Genomic DNA, 25,284 nt, shown 5'->3' on the forward strand with positions numbered 1-25,284 from the left:
AAGTACGAGGCTATTCAGGAAAGAATTTTTTGTTCCTTCCAAGCCAGACTAGATAAAACTCAAGTGCAAGTGGTTTATTTTAAAGTTAAAATCAGGAACTTTGGTAAGAGAATGGGGAAACAAGACAGAAAAGGAAAGAGAGCTGATAAAATGTTCCTTATTAAGCAAGTTATTATTGTATGCATTTGGAGATAATTCTGCAAGGGCATTCTAGGATCTAGTGTATCCTAGCCTCAGAGTTATGGCTCCAAAGGCGATGATGGAGATGAGATGATTGCACTTTCCAATGACTGATGGGAAGGTGCTGGGGAAAGAGCATTCAATCCCCAGCACTTTAACCAGCCTGCCACAAAGGTGTCAGAGGAGGCTCCATAGGCCACCAGAAACCCTCAGGCAAAGAAAGGCAGGGAGCACCTGGGATGCGCTGTGATGGAAAATTATCATGTATACTTCCAGATTCACTGTTTACCCTGCTGCATTTATGGTCACTTATGGGTCATTCCAACCAGCTCCTTCATCTTGGGCTTTTGGTTAAAGTGCCAGTGAAATGCACTGGCAGAGATCAGAGGCAGAGAGGAAATTGAGGCAGGCACTGAGCTTCCTCTTCCTCCCTGCTCTCTCCTGCAGGGCTCTGAGTCCCTTGGACTGATCTCCGTAGGGAAGATCCTGTCCAGCAGGCAGATCTGCTTCAGCACTTCCAGGTCTGAGAACCACTCCCTCTCCAGACCTAAGGATAATAACGGCTCTCACTGGTTTGCCATTACAATTCCTTGCTATTTTTTTTTTTTATCCCAGTACATCTTCATAAATAACCCTATTACTAAACTCTCCTTAATTTTACCCATTGTATTGTGTCATTTGTTTCCAGTGGAAACTGTAAGTGAGAGGCTGTTGTTTAGCATTTCCTCCATATTTCCACAAGGCAGATGGGGAAGTTAATCTGTCTGCTCTTCAAACACCTTTGTTAGCTCGGCTTTTGTACAGAGAAAAGCTTAGGGAGGCTTTGCTTTGTATCCTGTAGTATTCCTCATCTCTCCTCCATTGGAATTACTTATGGTTGGAGCCAGTTAGCATGATATCAACTTTGGTTAGGAGTAGACACCGCCTACCAAGATGTTCTTTCACCTAAAGGTCAGCCCTATTACCTTGGGGGCAGGAGCTTTCTGAGCCTGAAGCCTTCCAAACTTGGCACCTGCTGCTTAGTGTAATATATAAAAATACTTCTTTAGATTCTGCCTTTTCACTAAAACCAAATCCATAAGGAGTTCACTAGAGCAATACCATTCCAAGAGTGCTCTGAGTCAAATCTTGGTGTGCCAGCTGTTGAAGCTTGTACCAAAATAAATCAGCGATATTCAGGGGATAGACTTCTTCCCAACCCCTTGCAGTAGCAGGACTCTTTCAAGGGAGGAAGCCATGTGTCAATCTACATTTGTGCATAAGTTCTTCTTTATCACATTTGTTATGGATGGTGAACAATCCATGTTTCAGGCTGGTATTTGGGCTCATGGAGTAGCACTGATTACAGTGCTATAAAATTGCCTGAGCAGCAAGATAGGTCAGCATTTCCCATATTATGCTCCATGGGATCCTAATCCTATAAAACACATGTTTAGAGATTGGAAAACTATGTGAATGTATTAGTGGCCCTGATAAGTTCTGTGGTAAAGGGGTATGTTTACTTTTGTTTAGCATACAATTTCTTTTTTAATTTTAAAGAGAAAAAAATAAAAATAATGATATAACAGAGTTTCAAAACAGGGTACTAGGAAAATAATGATAATTAATACATTGCTTATTGCTATATTCATAATATTTCAGAGCATAAGATATAGGCATAAAATATGGTCCATACAATATTAGTACAAACATTTCTTTTCAATGAGCTAAGAGATGTTAGCTGTATAACTAGCTTAACTATTTTGTGTGTGTGTGTGTGTATACATATGTGTGTGTGTGTATTTCCTTTCCCCTTCATTCCTTTCCCCACTCTCCCATAACAGTTTTTCTTTCTTTCTTTGACAGTTTCTTCCCTATTCCCAATATCTATCTTACATTTTGGATCTTATTTACTTGTTCAGCTTCTCACACAAGTGAGACAATATGATGTCTATACATGTCTGATTTATTTCACTTATGAGTGTGATATTCATCTCAGATGCCCATTTTCAGATTGGGTGTTTGAATTTTGGGGGCCTGATTTTTTTTTCAATTCTTTATATGTTCTAGATATAAGTCCTTTGGAGGACTGTTCACTAAGACTTTTTCTACTCTCTGGGTTGTCTTTTCACTCTGTTGGTGATTTCTTTTGTTGTGCAAAGTCTTTTTAATAAGGTGAGATCTCCATTTGTTGATTCTTTGTAGTATTTCCTGAGTGGTCTGGGTTTTGTTCATGAAGTCTATGCCTATATCCGTGTCTTCAAGATTTCTACCTATTTTCTCTTCTAGTATATTTAGCGTCTCTGTTTTAATATTTACATCTTTGATCGATTGATAGATATGGGTCTAATTTTAGTCTTTGATATGTGGAAAGCCAGTTTTTCCAGCACTATTTATCAAAAGGACTATCTTTCTTCAAGTGAACATGTTTGGCTCCTTTGTCAAAAATAAGGTGGTTCAGTGTATTTGGAGTTATATCTGCATCTTCTGTTGCACTGATCCTCAGGTCTGCTTTTTTTTTTTTTTTTTTTGCCAATACTGTGTTGATTTTTATCACAGTAGATTTGTAGCATAATTTCAGGTCAGGGATTTTGATGCCCCCCTGATTTACCTTTGTTGCCCAGAATCACTTTTGCCATTCTATGACTCTTCTGGTTCCAGATGAATTTTAGGAATGTTTTCTCTAGTTCTGTGAGGTATGCTAATGGTATTTTGATTGGGGTTGCTTTAAATCTGTGTAACAGTTTTGAGAGTATGGCCATTTTCAGTATGTTGGTTCTTGCTATTCATGAGCAAGGGATATCTTTCCATTTTCTGATATCATCTTTGATCTCCTTTTTCAGACTACTATAGTTTTCAATGTATAGACCTTCTACTTCTTTTATTAGATCACTTCCTAAGTATTTTATTTTTTTGGATGCTATTGTAAAGGATGTGATTTTCCTAATTTCTCTCTCTGTAAGTTTATTGCTTGTGTACAGGAATGCTATTGATTTTTGAGTATTGACTTTGTATCCAGCTACACTACTGAATTAGGTTATTAAATCCATAAATCTTTTGGTGAAGCTTTTGGTGTCTTCTATGTAGAGTATCATGTCAGCTTCATATAGTGATAGTTTAACTTCTTTCTTTCTTTCCTATCATTATTCTATTTCTTTCTCTTGTGTAATTGCTCTGGCTAAAGTTTCCAGAACTAGATTGAATAGGAGTTGTGATAGTGGACATCTTTGTATTGTTCCTGATTTTAGAGTAAAAACTTTCAGTTTTTGACCCTGTAGTATAATGTTAGCTATTGGTTTGTCATAGATAGCTTTTATCAGACTAAGATAAAGACACTCTATTCCAATTTTCTGTAGGGTTTTGATATGAATGGGTGTTGGTCTTTGTCAAATGCTTCTTTTACATCTATTGAGGTGATCATGTGATTTTTGTCTTTGGTTCTGTTAATACAGTGTATTACATTTATTGATGTGTATATGTTGAACAATCTTTGCATCCCTGGGATGAATCCTAATTGGTAAAGGTATATAATCTTCTTGATGATTTTCTGTATTCTCTTTGCCTATATCTTATTGAGGATTTTTATGTTCATTAGGGAGATTAGCCTGTAGTTTTCTTTTTTGGTTGGGTTTTTCTCTAGTTTTGGAATCAAGGTAATAGTGGCTTCCAGAAATGATTTTGGAAGTATTGCATCCCTTTCAATTTCCTTAAAGAGTTTCATCATTAGTGGCATTAGTTCTTCTCTAAATTTATTGTAGAATTCAGCAGTGAATCCATCAGGACCTGGGCTTTTTGGTAAATTTTTAATTACATTTTCTATTTCATTGGATGATAGTGGATTATTTAGAATTTTTATATCTTAATTTAGGTTTGGTAATTTGATTGTGTCTTGGAATCTGTCCATTTCTTCTGTGTCTTCCATCTTATTAGAATGTAGGTTCTCATAGTAGGTCTTCCTCTGTGTCTTCCATCTCATTAGAATGTAGGTTCTCATAGTAGGTATTGAATCCTGAATTTCTATGGGATCTGTTGTGATTTCATTCTTTTCATTACTAATTGCTTGAATTGTGTTTTTTCTTTCCTTTTTTGATGAGGTAGGCTAATGTTTTATCAATTTTATTTATTGTTCCAAAGAACCATCTTTTTCATTCATCGATTCTTTGTATTGTTTTTTTGGTCTCCATCACATTAATTTCTCCTCTTACCTTTATAATTTCCTCCCTTGTATTAGTTTTGGGTTTGATTTGTTCTTCTTTTTCTAGAAGTTTAAAGTTCAAAATGAGGTTGCTTGTTTGAGCTCTTTCTGTTTTCCTGATGTGTGAGTTCATCACTATAAATTTCCCTCTTAGAACTGCTTTTATTGCATCCCATAAGTTTCAGTGTGTTATATTGGCATTATTGTTTTATTGTACATACTCTTTAATTTCCTCCATGACCCACTGGTTGTTCAGAAGGGTATTGTTTAATTTCCATAAGTTTACATAGTTTTTGTGACTTCTTTTGTTGTTAATTTCTAGTTTCACTGCACTATGGTCAGATAGTATGCATGGGATGATTTCAATTCCTCTACATTTATTTAAACAGGTTTTGAGGGCTAATATGTGGTCTGTTTTGGAAAATGTCACATGTGTGGCTGAGAAAAATGTGTATGCTGATGTTTTGGGGTGTAACATTCTGCAGACATCTATCACATCCATTTGTTCACAAGCTTGGTTTAATTATGATATTTCTTTTTTTGACTTTGTATTTAGTTGATCTATCTATTTGTGAGAGTGAGGTATTAAGGTCTCCCACTACAATTATGTCAGTGCTTATGTGGTTTTTCATGTCTGTTAGTATTTGTTTTACCTAGTTGGGTGCACTGGTGTTTGGTGTGTGTATATATATATATATATTTATGATTGTTATTTCTTCTTATTGTTTTCCCTTAACAAGTACGTAGTGACCTTCCTTGTCTCTTTTGATTAGTTTTGGCTTAAAGTTTACAACTGTCTACAAATAGAACAGCCACTCCTGCTTTTTTCTGGGTTCCTGTGGCATGTAAGATTATTTTCCATCCTTTGACTTTTACTCTATGAATTTCTTTTTGGGTTAAATGTGTTTCTTGAAAGCAGCATATTGTTGGATCTTGTTTCTTGATCCATTCTGCCAATTTGTTTCTTTTGACTTATGAGTTGAGAGCATTTAAATTGATGGCTGTAGCTGATATCCTCTGGTTTATCTTTTTCATGTTATTTTCCTGTTGTTGGTTCCCTTTCTTTCCCTTTGCTTAATTGCTTGCCCTGTCTGCTGGCTTCTTTCTATTGGAGTTTGTGTGTTTGTGGTCTTCATTTTCTCTTTCTAATATAGCCTTCAGAGTATTCTGTAGAGCTGGTTTGGTGGTCATGAATTTCTTGCTGTTCTTTGTCATGGAAGTATCTTATTTTTCCATTGATTTTGAAAGATAGTTTTGTAGGGTATATCAATCAGGATTGAAGATTGTTTGCTTTTAGGGCTTGAAAAACCTCACTCCAAGCTCTCCTTGCTTTGAAGGATTGTGTTGAGAAGTCTGTAGTGATTTTGATGAGCTTTCTTTTATAGGTGATTTGTTTCTTTTCTCTAGCTACTTTTAATATTGTGTTCTTTTCTGAATTTCTGGAATATTGATTAGTATATGCCTTGGTGTAGATTTATTTTGGTCATGAATATTTGGAGTTGTATGTGCTTCATTAATTTGCATGTCAATTTCTTTATCCATATTTGGGAAGTTTTCTGCCATTATTTCTGTGAAGAAGTTTTTAATGGCTTTTGTGCTGTGTCCAGCTTTTTCACTCACTCAAACTTAGGTTGTTCTTCTTAGGTTGTTCTTCTTTGCTTCATCTTGCAGCTGTTGGATTGATTTTTTTTAATGGTTTCTTGCAATTTTTAAGATTTTTTCTTTTCCTGGTCACTAGTCACATTCCTATGTTCTAGGTCTGTATTCTATATCCTATCCTTGCTTTCATTCAATCTGTTGTTATACTTTCAGTGAAGTTTTTAATCTCCAGGGTTTTCGTTCAGATCTGTTTCACTGATTCCATTTTTTGTCCATGTTGGGCTTTCATGGTTTCCATCATTTTCCTAACCTCCTCTATTTTAACCTGTGTTTGCTTTAATGTCTTTCCTTTCAATCATCATTTCTTTCTGCACTTTAGATATTATTTTTTCTAAGGCCTCTTCCATGTGTCTTTTCACATCTACTGCTATCATTTCAGAGAGTTCCAGTGATTGGCTTCTGAATTCCCCTATTTTTTTGTGCTCTAGACTTGTCCTGGGTGGGCTGGGTGTTTGGGGCTGCATTTTGCTTCCTCCTCTTGTAATTTTCTATTGTCTATTTCTTACTTTATTTTGTTTTCTGTGTTGGTGCTTGTAGATTTTTTATATTAGATAGCTTTATCCCTGGTGTTGAGGCTTTCCAAGGAGGTGTTTGTTCCCCAGGATGTCTTCTAGATGTAGGTGGTTCTTGGTCTGTATGTCTATCCCAAGGATCCACCTTCCAAATGCATTAAGAATGTGGAGTTGCTATCTATTTGACTCAGGGTCCTTTCCTTTGGTACTGGACTATGGTGATGATTATGACCTCCACAGTTGCAGTGTTGTCATACAGGGGAGAAAAATAGATTATAACAGGTATGACATCCTGGCCAAAGTAGTACAATTAGCAATAACAATAGACTCAAGAACAGCCTGGCTAGTGATAAACTGTGGTAACTATTAGCCTAACACCTTTAACTATAGGAGCAAGTTCTATAGTTATATAATACAACCCAACTTATACCAAGAGCTTGTATACAATACTTCCCCCCTGTATTGTATTTTTAATATGCATTTATGATAAAAATACAATACTTCCCCCCTGTAATAGAGCTATTTTATTTTGTTGTGAGGGAGGATTAAAGGGAATAGGTGGTAGGATGGAGAGGTAGATGAGGTTAAATATAGTAGGAGCAAGGTTGGAGGGCATAGAATGATCATCCAAGTTTTTGGTATTTGTAGGACACAGAAGGGAAGGATTGGAAGAGAAAACCTAGGAGTACAGAGAAGAGACAATGTTTACTCATATGAAAGTATCATAAAATCGAGTGAGATAATTGATGAAAAAGAAGATGAGTAGAAAAAAACAAAAGGCAAGTTTAGAGATCTAAATTGTGACTGAGAGAGAAAAGAAGATGAAAAACAGAAAGAAAAGGAAAAAGGAGAAAAAAGAGAGGAAAAAAGAAAGAAAAAAAACCCCAAGGAAATAAAAATAGCCACACACATGGAAAGAAACAACAAATGTACAGAAAGAAAAACAAAACATGACAAAGAAGAACAGAGAAAAAGAGAAAAAATGGAAAAAGCAAAACCAAAAAACAACAGCAACAGAAAACAAAAAACAAAAAACAAAACAAACAAAAGAAAACAACACTAACCCAGCCAACTACCAAGAGGAAAACCTATTGGACAGAGAAAAATAAAAATAATAAGATTCCTCTCATGTCTACAGTTCTGTGGTAGGTCCAATTCTGATCCCAGAATGTGTACTCTAGTGAAAATTGCAGGTGGATTTGTGCTGGGTTTGGGTCTGATCTTTGTTTCTGGATTTGGGGGATGGGATTAGTTTTCTGTGGCTGGAGCTCTCCTCAGCTGTTTAAAAAAGAAGAAAAAAATAAAAGATGAAAAAATTAAAAGATTAAAGAAAGAGGGGGCTGGGGATTTAGCTCAGCGGCACAGTGCCTGCCTGGCAAGCACAAGGTCGTGAGTTCAATTCCTGGTACCGGAAGAAAACAAACAAAAAAAAAGATTAAAGAAAGAAAGAAAAAAGGGGTGGCCCTGCCTGCCCACTTCTATTCCTTATGTCTTTGTCCCCAAGCACAAGGCTGGCTTACCTAACTTACCACCTGCTGGCTCATATTGTTACTGTTGTTTCAGATTTTTCCATGCTGCTTGTCTCACCTATCCATTGTGTATGCTGTAGCCAGGGTCCTACTATGTTGCTGGCATTCCGGCAGGTCTCTAGTCCATGAGTCCTATCAATGGAGGAAGTTGGAGCTGAACTCTGATTTGTTTCTCAACAGTTGCCGCAGCTCCCAGAATAGAATTTATTATACTTGTTTGAAATGATTTTGTCATGTGATGGCTATTACCATTCGGGAAACTGATGTTCTGTGAAACATCCTCTGGAAGTGCTCAGTTGCCCCGTAGAATCTCTTGGGAACATATTTGTCTTCTCTGGTCTCTGTTTCTTTAACTATTAATTCATGTCTAACACCTAAATAATGCTAGGCATTTTCATATGCATTTCATATGCTGATGTTGTGAGAAACAGGGTGGGAATTATAAATTCCAGATTTCATGAGCATATTGTAGGGATAGACAGCAAATATTACTTGCTCAAAGTCACACAACTTGTGAAAGGCAGAGCTAGAATTTCAACCTATATCTTTAAGCTCTCAAACCTTTATGTTCCACTGTACTACACTGACTCTCTGAGCTGGAGGAAGTCTTAGAGACTAGTATATCTAACCAGGAAAACAATGTCCTAGCAAAGGAATGAGTCATTACTAATCTTTGCTGTACACATAACTTTTACTTGATATTTAAAACTGTTTAAGAGGCAGGAGGCTTCAACAGCTTTCTTTAAATTGTTTTGATACCCACTTCTTGTTCTGGTAAAAAAAAAAAAAAAGTTTTCAAAAGTCCTGTTCACTCACAATCCCCAGAGAATGGGTCACATTCTTCTAAAGTGGAGCCAAAGACTAAGAACTGAATGTCACAGGCACTGGGCTTCTTGATTTGCTCCTAGAACAAGGCACACATATGACTTTAGGAGACAGAAAGGCTACTCTGCATTTATTTATGTCTCTGAGGCAAGAAAAAGGGATTTGGGACTTAGCAATACTTGGCTAAGTGATTAATCACACACAGTTTGTCTATCTGTGTGGTCAATGAAAAAAAAGGAAGTGATATTATTAACCACTTTTAAAAAGAAAGGCTAAGAAATAATATGATCTCTCTCTCTCTCTCTCTCTCTCTCTCTATATATATATATATATATATATATTTAATTTCTAACCGGATTTTAATTTCATAATCACCTATTCATTTGATAAATTTTTTTGAGTACCTACACTGGGCCAGGCAACATAGTGGGAACTGAGGACACAGAATGGGTAAGACTCATTACTCACCCAAGTCAAATATGAATCATCATTACTATAAGAAACATCTGACTTGGAAAGCCCTGGTGCTGGACACTTCAGGAAGTATAAGGAGACATAGTATGGCAAGGTCCTTGTTCACCACAGCCTCAGTCTGCTTGAGGAGAGTACCATACCCAAAAATAGCTAAGTGAAAGTATGCAATGCTAAGGGCCAGTAAGTGGTGAGAAGAGAAAGGGCAGCCAGAATTCCAGGCATAGGGAGGTCATGCTGGGTGCAGGCAGGTGGGGGAGCTGTGGTCAGCACTAATCATAACTCTATTATACACCATAGCACTGCAAGGGAGACCAAGAATCTATTTGAGAAAATTTAATATTTTTATTTTAAATTGATCTCATGGAAATAAATCCGGCACTGAAAGTTCTAGGTTTCATTTACATCATGAGAGTCCTCTTGTGGGTGACTAGTTCCTGAAACAGGGAACTTGTCTCTCTAGGCTGGTGTGACCTTGAATCAGAGAGATGAAACTTCCTTGTTCTTGTCAAAGTTAGTCAACATTGATTGTGTTCGGCACTTTTTAAATAGGAAAATGACCACATACTGGTGTGAGTTCAATTACACTGTTACCTTTGAGAGTCTTTTCTCATGTAATTACCATGGGTTGGCTCGATAATTACAAGGAGGACATGAATTATCTTCTTCTCCCTGAAAATAATTGCCTCTCCTCCACTGCCAAAACACTTGCCTTTTCCTTTTTTATGATGTCACCCTCAAAGAAGGTATCAAAAGTTAATCCTCTTTCTGGTAAGTTCTGGAGCTTAAAAGTGAAAATAATCACTGGTGAACACGTATTTCTACATCTTATTTTTTGTTTATTTTTGTGAGTACACATTTGCAATGCATAATAATTACATTTATCATGGGGAGTTAGTATGTGTTCATAACACCTCTTAATTCTTTTTTTGTCCCCTACTCCTCCCATCCTTCACTGCTCCTTCCATCTCTTGGCATGGTTTATTTTTTAAAAGTTTAAGTGTCATATACTATTAGTTTTAGAGACATTATAATAACTTGTTACAAAAAAATCTTACATGTACAGTATGTGGTTTTATTCTAAATAAAAAATCAGATCCATGTTGACTACAGGTTTTAAAATTTTAAGCTCTTAAAACCATGCAGAACTAAATATGACTCTATTTGATCTCAATTTCCATGAATAAAATAGCTAGCAAATTTAGGATAGTGAATAAATCGATCTTTTCCCTAGATTTTCACAGAAAATTTCACAGACTGTGGCTATAGATTAGAAGCACTAAAGATTTCAGCTCTTCCAAAAGGGGCAACTTTTTTTTTTTTTCTTTTTTTTTTTCTTTTTGAGATAGAGTCTGGCTATGCAGTTCAGGCTGGCCTTGAGCTCACTTTGTAGCCCAAGCTGGTCTCAAACTCGGAATGGTCCTCCTGCCTCAGCCTCCTGAGTGCTGGGATCACAGGCGTGCACCACCACACCTGGCAGGACAATTTTAAAGAAGGTGGAAAAATAATTTTTAATGATTTTCACATTTTGTAAAATCTAAGACCAAGCAAACTAGTGAAGTCTTAATCTGAAAAATCACAGAAAACAAAATCCCAAGGAGGTAAACTGAGAACATGAAGCTACCTCGACCCCAGCAGCATTTACCAAACCTAAAGAAACATACAAAGCTGGAATGCTGTTTTGTGCCTTCCCAAATCAGAAGGCAAAGCCTGTGTCCTGCCTATGGTAAGGAGTCCCATTTCCTCTCTCTATGAATGCAGTGGGGCTCCAGTGGCCTACACTTTTGTGAAAATGGGACATTTAAGGTAAACCAATCCCTTACATGGATTTGTAGCCCTGATTTGCTTCACTGGATGACCCAATAAATCTCAAGCTTTGAACTTGGAATAAGCAAGTTCCTTTCTGGGAATGCCCCAGGAACAAATAAAACAGTCTCCAGACAAAAGTTAGATAGTATCTGACATCCATCATTCCTGAATTCTTTTTCAAATACAATAACCAGCCCATAGTCAGACATAACCAACTGCACAAACGTAAAGGATAATTGGCAGGAATAACAGACAATGCAACCACATCACAAGGACTTCAAATATTAGAATTATAAGGTACAGAGTATATAATATCTATGCTTATTACATTTAATTAAGTAGACATAAATCCTCAAGAAATAAGAAACTACACAAAAACCTAATAGCCGCAGGCAATTTTTATAAAAATAAACAAAATACCTTTAAACACTTCCAAACATATTTGAGCAGATCTATATTTTTGCAGATTGAGAAATCTACCCAAATTTATTCACTGATGAGCCTATATAGACCAAGTAAAAAGTGACTAGTGTATTCTTGAAATATGAATGCTTCCACTCCAGAGTGCGACCCTAAGTTTATCCTTTAGGACGAGGTTAACTAATACCCTCCTTCACCCCCACCTTTTTTCCTTAAGAGTTTAGATTTAGATAAGGGCAGTTATGCCTCCCGCCACCCCCTACCCACAGGTCAGGTAAACCAAAAATAGCCAACAGCAGTGCTAAATAAGCAGTAGTATCCTCTGAAGAAATATCTTGCTAAATATGTATAGAAGGGTGGGAAGGAGTTTCTGAGTGCATTCTGTTTTGGGTATTTATCTCAGAAGCAAGAAAAAAAAATCCTACCAGTTTTCACAGCAATTCTTTTAGCTTTATTCCCTCACTTCCATAGCAGTCGGTGCAGTAAGTACTGCGATGTCTGCTCTTCTCCCTCTTAATTCTTCCCATAGGAGATGTTGTGGGCTGTCTTGGACTGACTGCCCCTACAGAGCTTGCCTCAGCTGAAGAGAGATCCCTGAGTAAGGTCATGCCCTCTTCCGGTGGTGTAATTCAATGGCTGATCAATACTGATAATAAAGTTCTGGTCAAGTCCAGCTACCTCTTTCCAACTTGAGATCTCTCTGAAAGTTATGTTCAGACCTGTGAGGTCACTTGATGCTCTGTTGAGACTGTTGGCACTCAAGAGTCCCATTGGACAGTGGCCAGTGGTTGGTGCCTAGGCACTTTGGCTCCTTTGTCCAGGCATAGGCAGGCGTGGAAGGGGACCCCTGATGTTGTATGGTGGGGCACAGAACAGTAAGTACACTTGGCATTCAGGTTTCACTTGAATGCCTTCTGGTACTCCTTTCCTTGATTTTGACAGCGAATGGACAAATGTACAACTCTGCCAGAGAAGGACATAGTGATTATGGGCCCAGACCCTGAATCATAGGCCTGTGTAAGGCACTGAATTCAATAGTAGAGAGATCCAGAAGGGAGAGAAAAGGTGGGAAGTTATGAATTATTAGTTTAGCCCTGAGACCAACTATCAGGGTGTAGTTCATTTCATTAACCTTCTTCTCCTAAATTTTACTCAGGATGAGAATCCTGGAGGAACCACTCTCAGTAACTACACAAAATAATGAATCCAGAGTGTGCAATGAATGGACTAAGATAGATGCAGTCATGATAAATCTAATTCACCCCCAGGAATGAGTTAGATTTGCTTCCCCAGCTGCTGGGACAGCCCTGAGCTGTCAGCCCCTCTGATGTCCACCTCAGCCGAAGAGAGCTGCTCTGTCTACAGGCTCACTTCCTTCCTGGATGGCCCATATCCAATGTCTAGTAAGCAAGAGGGTACGAAGTCCTTTTTCCTTTCTTCCCCTTGAAGGACACTTTTGAAGATAATCTCATCTTGGAAATACCCCGCAAGATCGACTGGATCTCCCACTGGGATACCCAGCATTGAAGTTCAGCTTCTCCCAGTGCCCAGTCCTGCTTTTTTCTCTTTACTTCGGTTCCCAGATCACTCTGTCATAAACCTGCACACCAGTTTCAGTATCCAAGTCTCTTACCCAGGGAAACCTGCTTTTGACACTTGGGTCTTCATAGATATGAGCGTCTGTATCATATTAGGGTTCAAGCATTTCATTTTGGAGACCCTCTAATTTTAAGAACTTTATCACAGGGGCAAAAAAATCTTTGTTCTTTGTGCCGTTCTATGAAACCCTTCAGGAAACTGCTTACAAATCACTCAGCAAAAAGCATGTGTACATCCCCCAACCTCCTTTCTCCGGTCTGAGCATAACTGACAATGATTTCAGGAAAAAGAGCAAAAGCCAGATATTTTGCGAGGGGGTACTCATGCCTACCCATCCCCAGGCCACAGCTGAAAACACTCAGTTGACTCAAAGAATTTGCATTTCAATCTTGTTAAGAATCGAGCTGATTCCTCCAGTGAGAGTGTATGGCTCAAAGGCCAGTATTATCTATAAAGGAGTGGAAATGGTAGGAATAGGTCTTAAGTAGGGACATGGGAGACAAACTTCTAATGGTTCTACGGAGAGTTTTAGATCTGGTGTTTCTGGGGAAGACGACTATATGATCACTTTGCTTTAATTAAAATTACTAAGTGACCAAGCATTTCTTACTGTGGGGGTTGGTAGAGGCAGTTTTCCTCCTCACCAACTCAACCATGCCTCCCTAACCCACTGAAAGTAGACGCTGATTAAATTAGCCCACATTTGAGAAGAACCATACATCTATATCATTTTGAGGTTAATATAATCAAGCAGAAACCTCAGATGTGGCAGCCACTTTAATACTTAATCCACTTGCATGTGATCACTCCAGATCAATCTAAATGCAATTTCTTGGCATTAGATTCTTGTTGGTTTTGCAAATAAGTTTTATTTTTGTGACAAACACTAGATTCAGGAACATCTATTTTTAACAAAAAAAAAATAGACACATAAAAACAGAACTGGCTTGTTTTTGGTCTGGGCAGGGGAGGTACAAGCGGAGAAGTTCAACCAGCTACAGCCTGTTTTACTGGCTTCAGTAAAACACAGTGTTTAAGGTAGTAAGCTACCTGGTGGATTTATTTATCTTCAGATAATTTTGTTGATCTGGAGTGGGATGGAGTTGAAGACAGAAGAGGGAATTAGGAAATTGAGGCCTTTGGAAAGACAATCAACAGTGAAATTCAGGTATCCCAGCATTAAAATTAAATAGGGCTTTGAAGTTCCTCTGCAATTGGTCACTTGGAACCCAGAACCCTGTGGAAAGAGACTTGCCCTCAGGCTGCCAATCGAAGGGAGAGGTTTGCATATTCAGAGCTATTAGGGTTTTAAGTGATCAAAATAGTTAATTAATGTACTCCTTTGACAGACGCAAAGCAATACTATTTCTTCAAATTCACTTTACAAAGACTGTGTATGAAGCAATTATCCCTGGAGCCCTGCTTAGTGAGATTTCTTTTCTCTCTTTCCCTGTAATCAGCTCACCGGGGTCCTGCCCTTCTCCAATCCAGAGATGGGAGTTTTGCTGTTTGGCACTCCAACCTGCTCGCTCCAGCACGTCCACACCTCTGCCTGTAAGGACAGCAAAAATGGGCCAGTGAACCTCGGAGATGCTCACTTTACTTCTTCATCTATTTCATCTGGAGGTTGATTTCTTTTTTATGAGAGTAGAGAGAAACCAAGCGAAGGGGTGATGGAAGGCAGAAAGGAAACTCTCTACCCCAGGGAACATGTATGTGTTGTACATGAGAGACTAGGCTGACTAAATAAACATTAGTTTCTATTTTAACCTTGCCTCAGAGTACTGAAAACATTCACTTTCTCTTGCTATAAGACAGGGCAGAGAAGATTTTCTGTTTGGCAGTATTGATAAACTGCTTGGTATCCTCACCTAGTAAAATAAAATAATGTTCTATAACTTGATAACTGTTGTTTAGAAATATTCTTGGGGCCCTGAGAGCTTGGGTGTTTTTGGATATAAAACTTCAAACCTTAAGCCTTCAAACCGACATTGAACATGGAAAGAAATTTGTTTTTCTCTTTAAAAGTGTGACAATTAAGTCTGATTGTCAACTTTATTGGCTTGAGAGCTATACATTTATGTTGGTCATGAAGGCATAACATTTGGGTATATATCTGATCACTGGCCCTTTTGTTTCTGATGCTGTTCCCCTGCTCTGTTTCCAGCCATCATGAGGACAGCAAATTTTCTCAGCAATACCCTTCTGTTTTTCTGTCTTGAAAAATGAGTGACCATGGACTGAACCCTTTGAAACCATGAGCCTAAACCCCTTCTCCTTTATGTTGTGGATGTTGGGTACTTTGTACCAGTAATGGGAAAGCTAATACAGAGATGGAGGTGGGGGAGACAAGAGAACAAGGGAAGAATTGCAGCAAGGAGGGATAGAGAACATGAGTCAAAGAAGACAGAGGAAAAGACCAGAGGACGGCACCAGTTTGGCCCAGTCAGGTCATAGCCAAGACCATGTAAGAGAAGTGGGGAGGTTGCTCTTCTCCATGAAGTTTCTTGCTGTGCTAGTCAACTTTCTATTGCTATAATAAAATACCTAAGACAAGCAATTTGAGAGGAGGAAAGATTAATTTTGGCTCAGGGCTTCAAAAGTTTCAGTTCATAGTTACCTGGCTCCATCACTTTTTGGACTGCAATGAGTAATAAAATGTGGTGGAGAATAGGTAGGTGGTAGACCAAAGATGTGCACTTCATGGTGGCCAGGAAGCAAACAGAATAAGGTGCTGAGGTCACAATGTCACCTTCAAGGACTTGCCCTCAATGATCCAACTTCCTTCTACTAGGCCTATCTCTTAACAAGTTTGAGCCCAGCTTGGAAAACTTAGTGACTTAGCAAGACTCAGCCTGAAAGAAAGAAGTTAAGAAAGAAAGAAGAAAGAGAGAAAGAAAGAGAGAAAGAGAGAAAGAGAGAAAGAGAGAAAGAGAGAAAGAAAGAAAGAAAGAAAGAAAGAAAGAAAGAAAGAAAGAAAGAAAGAAAGAAAGAAAGAAAGAGAGAAAGAAAGAAAGAAAGAAAGAAAGAAAGAAAGAAAGAAAGAAAGAGAGAAAGAAAGAAAGAAAGAAAGAAAGAAAGAAAGAAAGAAAGAAAGAAAGAAAGAAAGAAAGAAAGAGAGAAAGAAAGAAAGAAAACGAAAGAAAGAGAAAGGAGAGAGAGGTCTGGAGATGTAGCTCAATGTGAAGGCTCTGGGTTTAATCTCCAGTACCACACACATACAAAAAGCTTCCCCATGCAGTAGGATCCTGAATACATGGGGATATTTTTTCTTCTCCAGGGCGTTTAGGTTTGTAGTACCATCAGTGTTGAGTAAAAAGGTATTAACTGCTTCAATTCATTGTCTTATGCTATTAAAAAACACAGGATACATAGAGAAAAGAGATTTATTTAACTTGCAGCCTGAGATAGGGCATCTCTATCTTTCAGCCCCCTGTGGCTCCTGGGAAAAGGCATCCCTTGGGGTAAGAGCTTGTGCAGAAGAGATCATGGTTAGACAGGAAGCCAGAGAAATTTGGGGATGAAGTTTGCTCTTTTCATAACAATCCACTTTTCAGCGAGAGCTAACTCACTTACCAGCATTAATCCCTTCTGAAGGCAATGCCACCATGATCCAGTTCTTTCTACTGTGCCCCACACTTTAACGATTCTGCCACTTCTCAACACTACCACACTGGTGGCCAACCTTCTGGCACATAAACTTTTTCTTTTTGTGGCTGCAAAAGGCTTTATTTTCTTTTGGTCCAAGATTTGGGAGGGGGCTATAGAGAGGTGAAAAAGCTGCCTAGTGGCTGGAGGGAGAGGGTTAGCCAGAAGCCCTGATGTCAGGTGATACAGGAGCCCCTCTGAAACTGCAGGGGTCCGTAACCTCCTAGTCATGCTTAAAGGTGAGACTTTCAAAGAGGTACTCACCCAGCCCGGCCTGGGGGCCCGCCAGCCTGCGGAGGTTGGTGAGGTGGTCACCCATCTTCGTGATGGGCTTCACCTCCTCTTCTAGAAAGTGGTTCTCCAGGAAATCACAGATATGGGGGTCTGTCTTGGCAGAGTCCAAGGCATGAAGATCCAAAAGAGCTTGGTTCAGGTTTTCCTCCAGGGCCAGGACAGCTTCCATGGCATCCAGCGTTTTACCCCACTCATTTTCAGGTTTCTGCACGCCTTGGAAGAGAACGCTGCCGCCGCACTGGTTTTGCATCTTCAAGAGATGCTCAGTGCCCTCGCGTTTCTCCTCGGCCAGCTCGTGGAAGAAATAGTCCACGCCAGCCAGAGGTACATCGTCACTGTTGAAGTAGTAACCCAGAGAGAGGTAAGTGTAGGAGGCCCCCAGGTGCAGGTTCGCCAAGCGGTTGACGGCAGCCTCCACCTCGGTGGAATAATTCTGACCAATCTGAGAGGTCATGGCTGGTCCGCAATAAGGAGCTACCCACAAAAGAATGGTGTTGTCGGGTGCTGGAAGGAGAGAGGCGAGAAGATGGTCCCGAAATTTGTACCTGGAAGGTGGATGGAAGATAAGAGTGGGAGTCCCCGGGTCTGTTCAGTCCAAATACTGTTGAAGCGAGAAATAGATCAGCGGGACCTCCGGACGCACTGCTACATAAACCTTTGAGAATTCACTCAGACTATGTCCAAACCGTAGCACCGACCTTGATTTGAAACAAAGGTGAGTATGCATAAAAATGACGTAAAAGATAATTGCCTTGGGAGAACCATGAGGAAAAGGCAGTGTTAATTAACAGAAAGAAATAATTGGGGAAATGTGGGTAATGTCTTTATTTGGTTTTGTAGAAACACTGCACCATCTTCTGCCTGGAGGCATCCACCTTGAGGGGTCAACTCCTTTTTGCATAGATTTTAGAAGACTGTATTTAGAAGGCTTCTTTCTAGGGCACTGCGGTTTCTGTTTCCATCTAGGACTCTACGCCTTTTAAAGATCTTCTTTATTTCTGTGCAAGTAATTTCTTAGGGAAGAAAACCGAGAAAGCTATGTGTGACTTTTGGGTTGCTATATCAAGGCAGAAGTAATGGAAATATTGCATGGAATGTGATTGCCAAGGCAGTGGTGCCATGTCTCTAAAAGTGTACTTTGATTTAGTACTGTCTTACATGTTTTATATATTCTTTGGCCTGTTAGTCTGGTTTTTAATCTGTATACATGATAATTTATTTTATAAGGTCTTAAAATAACTAAATGAATCTGATGCTGGAAAAATAAAAGGATGTGAGGGAGGTGGGGAAAGGTGGGGGAATGAACTATGTTATTTACATGTATGCAATCATTATTACTGTACCATGTACTAATAAAAGTCAAAAAAATTAAATTAAATTTTAAAAATCCACTAATTAAAGAAAAAAGCCAGTGGTGCTTTCTTCAGCTGGTACTTGTTGGGGCTTCTAAGGGAATCAGAGGTCGATTCCTTCCTGGTTAGGTGGCTCCACAATGCAGCTCTGGTCACACTGCTGTGAAATTCTAATTAAGGAACATGAGAATTTGCAGATTTTTTTCTAGCATTTTAACATCTTTGCCTTGCTTTAGAAGATATTGCCTTTGCTTTAGAAGATATTTGATATTATTTTAAAATGACTTATGTGCTGTGATGACAAGACAGAATTTAGCATTAAAAGTTCTGGGTTTGAATCCTGGTTCTTTGACAAACTAGTTGCACTAACTCATGCAAACCATCACCTTTCTCAGGCACAGTGCAAAGTGTCATGAAATTGGCAATCTTTAAAATAAACTGCTCAGAGCCTCAGATTATTTTGTTAATGTATTACTTACATAACCCTCTCTGCTTCTACCCCTTCAAATCCTTTCACTATACTCAGTGTTCAAGTCTCATTTATTTTCACCATCATGCTATTAATTCAACACTCTCACCTTTGATGACTTTACAGCTGGGAAAACTGAGGCTTGAACAGTCGAACAATTGCCACAGTTACCCCCCTAGGAGCCCAGACAGACCGACACAGAGCTCACATCCTGGAGTCTGCTGCAGAAGTGACCGTATGGTTCCATCCTGAGTTTCCATTGAAAGCTTTCCTCATCCCTGCACATCTGCCTGAGAAGATGCACAGAAATTGTTCAGTGGTGTCCAGCCTCTTACGTTTGCTATGCCACTGGGATCTCTACTTTCAGAAAACTCTGAGTGGCACCAGCGTAGGTCTCTGACAAATAGCTTTGTGACAGCACCTTCCTCCAGTGAGCTTCCTGCAGTGTTTGAAAAGCTCTGTGTGATAAACGATGCTGCTGGCCTTCCTTTGCTTGGTGCTTGAGGCCTGTATGTTGATTAGACAGAGAGTGATGAGCTGCTTGGCTTCTCCCCAGCTGGCAGCACCAGTAGCCATTTCTCACACCTAATTGGAGCTTGCAGCAACACAGCCGGTGCTCCAGGATCACGCAGAGCCACTCACTGCCAAATGATGAAAAACCCTATGACCGGTCTCCTGATTGTTTTCAAATTAAAAGGTACTTTGGGGACAACTGAAATTCCCCCAAGTGCTTGTCTGAGTGAGTTTGGCAGCTTCTCCCAAAGTGCTCTGGTTCCCAACACAACCACCTAGCTTCAGACTTTCCACTCAGGGGGTGGAGGGAGCTGCCAGTTTCCTGAGGTCAACTCTAAGCACTGTGCCAGCTCCTCTCCTGCAAGGGGCTCCCTTGTGTGCCCTAGAAGAGTTGCTCCCTTTGCTCCAGGTTGATTTGTGAAACTGAAGCAAAGTGAAAGGTCCTAGAGCTTGCTCTGGGTTTTGGGGAGAGCACTCAGAAGCCCCATCCGGGCAGCAAGCACTGGGAATGGGATGCTTTAGAGGCTTCCCTTAGGCCAATCTTCCAGGGAAGCCGCTTGCTGACCTCTTCCTTCCTGTCTTCAGGGATCTGACCCACAGACAAACAGAGCCAGACAAGCCTTGAGGAATACATAATCCAACCCCAGAGAAGGCTGTGGACCCCGGGTGACAGGTTCAGTAATTGGCAATGAACTGGGAATGGCGCCCTGGCCTCTAGTGGCCCAGTCTGTGGTTCTCTCACCAGCTCTGTCTTCTGTGACTCATTCCACAGCCTCATCACTGGATGGCTTCTCCATTGCCCCTTTTCCTCCTCCTAGAAAGACAGTGTGAGGGGCCATAATTTGAAGAAGCAGTAAGGATTCTGGGAGGCTCCAGAATCCTGTGGACTCATTGCAAAGATATGATTGAAAAGTGGTAATAAAAGATTTTACTTCTAATATAACCATAATTATCTGGCATAATGTAAGTATTCTCTCCCCCAAAGCTATTTTAAGGTAGGGATAGACTGAACTGGAATAGGACAGTTTTCGTTCCTTGCTGTTGGTTTTATTATTATTTCATCACTGTTCTATTGTTCTTCCTTTACTTTCAGTGGATTCATTCAGTGAATTCAGCTGTCTCCCAAAGGCATAGCCTTATTTTCCTTTCCTTCTTTTTTCCCTTTATACTCTTCCATCAGCTTTATTGATTTGGCATTTCTTAATACTGACCATTTTCACTTTGGAATTCTACCCTCTCTTAGCATTAGTGTTACCACATGCTCATTGTTTTCCTTTCATCTCTTCATGTGGGAGCTCTTCCCTAAACATCCGTGCTGTGTGCCTCTGTGGCTCACTCCTCTCCTCCCTCTGCATCTTCCAGGCCAAGGGCTCCTGTGGTTTTTACTATTGCATCTGCAAACCTGACTATGTAAACTGTTTGGCTGGGTTTTGTGTTAGAGTTTCAATGCTCAGCAAGCTTACTCATATCCTGCTTCTGGTAACAAACTCTTCTCACCTGGCCTATGACCCATAATCTGTGCTGAGCTAATGCTAACACTCTAGCCCTGCTGGGTTAGACATAGGTTGGGTTATGTTTTAACTCTTGGAGCAAATATGACTGTCTTGGTGTGCTTAGTCAGCCTTTCATTATTGTGACAAAGCACCTGAGAAAAACAACCTAAAGGATGAAATGTTTCTTTTGACTTATGGTTTCAAAGTTTTCAAACTATTGCTGTTTGCTCTGTTGTTTCTGGGCCTGTGGTGAGGCAGAATATTACAGTGGAAGGGTATAGAGGAAAAAAGTTGCTCACTCCATGGCAACCAGAAGCAAGGGGGTAGGTTATCAATTATTCAATCAGTTGAAAACAGCAAATCAATAAAGTCAGTAAAAGCAAATGCTAGTTTTTTAAAAAAGGATCAATAAGCTTCTATCCAGCTTAGAAAGAGAAAGGAAACAAATTACTAATATTAGACATGAAAGAGGAGGCATCACTACCATTCTATGGGCATTAAAGCATAATAAAAGAATATCATAGATTCTACGCCCACAAACTGATAATCAAGGCAAAATGGGCCAAGTCATTGAAAGACACGGTGTGCCCCAAACTCATACTCAGTCTAAGTAGCCCTATATCTTTTAGAGAAATTGATGGGCTGGGATATTGCTCAGTGGAAGAATGCTTGCCTAGCATGCACACAGCCTGTGTTTTATCCCCAGTATCTGGAGACATGAAAATAAATTGATTTGATAATTAGTAATCTTCCAAAACAGAAAGGACAAGGCCCATATTGGTTTACTGATTATTTCTACTAAGCATTTAAGGGAAAAATTATACCAATTCACTCCAATTACTTCCAGAAGAGAAAGAGAAAATGATCTTTAATTCATTCTATGAAACAAGAATTACCTTAATATCAAAACCAAGCAAAGTCATCCCAGAAAAGAAATAACTCTTACGAACATAGATGCAAAAATCTGTAACAAAATAATAATAATAATAATATATTTAATACAGTAATGTATAAAAAGAGCTATACACCATGAGCAAATGGGATTTATCCTAGATATGCAAAGCTAGTTTAGTATTCAAACATCAATGTATTCCATCACATCCATAGGCTAAAGAATGAAAAATTACAGGATCATATAAATATATACAGAGAAAACATTTGGAACAATCCAATATTCATTCATGATAAATACACTTAACATACTAGGTAGAGGGAGGAGCTTTCTTCACTTTATAAATAACATCTACAACCTACTTAATGGTGAGAAATGAGAAGTTTTCCTGCCAAGGTCAGGAATAAGGAAAGAATATCCCTTTCCACCACTGCTTTTCAACATTTGTACTAGAATTCCTAGTTAATGCAACAAGATGAGAAAAGGAATGAAAAGGTATATAGGCTGAAAAAGAAGAAATAAAATTGTCTTTATTCACAGATGACATGATCATCTATGTAGAAAATTCAAAATCAACAAAAAGAAATCACGGAACTAATAAATAATTACCATACGCTATGAGGTGCATGGAAAATATACAAAAGCCAATCATTTTCCCATATATCAGCAATGAACACGTTGAATTTGACATTAAAAGCAAATTACCTTTTATATTAAAATCTGCCAAAATAAAATACTTAGGTATAAATCTAACTAAAATATGTATAAAATCAATATGAGGAAAACTGTAAAATTCTGGCAAAAGAAATTTTAAGACCTAATAAATAGAGAAATATCCCATGTTGATGGATAGGAAGACTTGAGATACCAGTTTTTCTCACTTTGATGTACAGATTCGACACAGTCTCAGTAAAAATTCCAGAAAGTTACTTTATGATATTAACAAATTCTAAATACACAAAATGCCCAGAATAGCCTAACTGCTATTGAAGAAAACAATGTTTACAAGACTAAGATTATTCAATTTAAAGACTTATTGTAAAGTTATAGTAATGTTGATAGTGTAACCAGCTTTAGAATAGACAAAAAGAACATGAAACATGATAATTCAGAAATAGATCCACATAAATATGGGTAACTGATCACTGATAAAAGAACAAAGAAGTGGAAATGAGCAAAGGCAGTCTTTTCAATAAATAATAGTAGAATAACTGGATGTACAGATATACAAATAAAAGCAAAAATGAATTTAGGCACATACCTCACACTCTTCAAAAAAGGTAATTCAAAATGAATCATAGACCTAAATTTAAAGCACAAAACTCTTATACTCCTAGAAAATAATACAGAAAACTTAGATGACCTTGGATAAGACAAGAACTTTCAAAATACAACAACCAAAGCAACATTCATGAAAGAAACAGTTGATAAGCTGGACTTCAATAAAATTAAAAACTTCTGTAGTACAAAAGATAATGTCAAGAGAACGAGAAGTCATTCTCATATTTTCAAAAGACATCTGATGCAAGATGGCTCTCCAAAATGTACAAAGAACTTTGAAAACTCAGCAGTAAGGATATGAGCAATCCAATTAGAAAATGGGGAAAAGATGTCAACAGACATCTTACCAAATAATATATAAGCATATAAAAAGATATATAGCATCATATGTCATTAAGGAATTACAAATGAAAAAAATAATGAGGGCTTGTGTTTAGCTCAGCAGTCGACAGCTTGTCTGGTGTATGTGAGGTCCTGTGTTTGATCCCCAGCACTACAACAAAAGCAAAGAAAAAGAAAAGAAAACCACCATCACACACAAAATCACAATAAGGAGATAGTACTAAACATCCGTTAGAACACTAACAATATCACTGCTGACAAAGATGTGGAAGAGGAACTTTCATTTACTGCTGATGGGAACACAAAATAATACAGACACTTGGAAAAACAGTTGGATAGTTTCTTATAAAATTAAACACACTCTGACCATTTGATTGAGCAGCCACACTCCTTTGTATTTACTAAAATGAGGTGAAAATTTATGTCCACCCAAAACCTACGCATTGATATCTACAGCAGCTTGTCACAATTGCCCAAACATAGAAGTGACAAAGTGACCTTTAATAGGTAAACAGAAAAATAAAGTATGGTATATCCAGAATATACCATACTAAAAAGTACCATTACATTATGAAAAATACAGAGGATATTTAAATGCATATTACTACATGCAATAAGCAAATCTGAAATGGCTGCATACTGTATGACTTCAGTTATATGGCATTTTGAAAAAGGCAAGTCACGGAGACAGCAAAAGGACCAGTGGTTGGAGTTAGGAAGGATGGAAAGATTAATAGACTATAGAGGATATTTATGGTAGTGGAACTATTTTGCTTAATACTATAATGGGGGATACATGTCATCATACGTATGTCCAGAGCCACAGAATGTAAACACCATGCAGTGAACCGTAATGTAAACTATGGTAATTATATGTAGATGATAATTATATGTCAATGTAAGTTTATTGATTATAACACATGTACCACTGTGGTGCAGGATACTGGTAGTGAGGGAGGCTGCGTATATGTGAAAAAAAAGGTAAACATATAAGAACACTATACTTTCTTGATTTTACTGTGAACTCAAAACTGCTCTAAAACAGTTTATTAATTTAAAAAAAGTGAAACTGCTTTACAGAACTCACATTACGTGTGGTTGGCCAATGAGCTTTTATTCATATGCTAATTCAGAGAAACGTAAGTCCAGTTTTCAAGTAATTGCCCTTAGGAAGGGGAGTGACCTTTTGATTAGGATTTAGCTGGTTCCTTCTTGTCTCTCTTCTCTCTTCCAACAAATCTCTGTAGAGTCAGCAATCACAATTCCATAGACCACTGGAGAATGAGATGGGTGGGTCCTCCCCATAAAGAGTTGGTTTGGACTGTGTCTTTTGTTTTTGCCAAGCATAGGATTCATCCTGTCCATTCTCAAGGGGAACTAAAGTTTAAATTCATTCCAACATCTGATGCTTCCTGATTATAGAATGACTTAAAGGAATTTCTTGATTGTCAAAATTTGGAAGATGTTATTCTGTAATGAAATTCTCTTTTAAATAAAAGAGAATTTTTTAAATAAAAAGAAACCCCTTTTTTAAATAAAAAGAAACAACTTTAGTTGAACCTTACCCAGTCTCAGAACACATTTAAACAAAAAAGAAATTAGAATGACAGGGAAATCAGTGTGTGGTTGGAGTCAGTTTGAGGCAATATGTTTAATGCCAAATTATTACATTCTTCAAAAATCCAAAGAATCAACATTGTGAGCCACTTAAGGAGGAAAAAATGGAAAAATGGAATGGTGAAAGGCAGCTGATCCCAAATAAAAAGTAATGAATTGGAAAATAAGGAAAACTAGCATGGTTTAAATTAATGTCCTCCAAAAC

The 25,284-nt window shown here is 38.4% G+C and overlaps 1 pseudogene; it reads right to left on the reverse strand.

Annotated features, from left to right (window-relative positions):
* Window positions 1-16,904: 16,904 nt before the first annotated feature.
* LOC102023088 lies at window positions 16,905-17,741 on the reverse strand (annotated as a pseudogene).
* Window positions 17,742-25,284: the final 7,543 nt, after the last annotated feature.

Source organism: Chinchilla lanigera, unplaced genomic scaffold (genome assembly GCF_000276665.1).
Source record: "Chinchilla lanigera isolate Chin_1 unplaced genomic scaffold, ChiLan1.0 scaffold00045, whole genome shotgun sequence".
NCBI classification, from domain to species: Eukaryota; Metazoa; Chordata; class Mammalia; order Rodentia; family Chinchillidae; genus Chinchilla; species Chinchilla lanigera.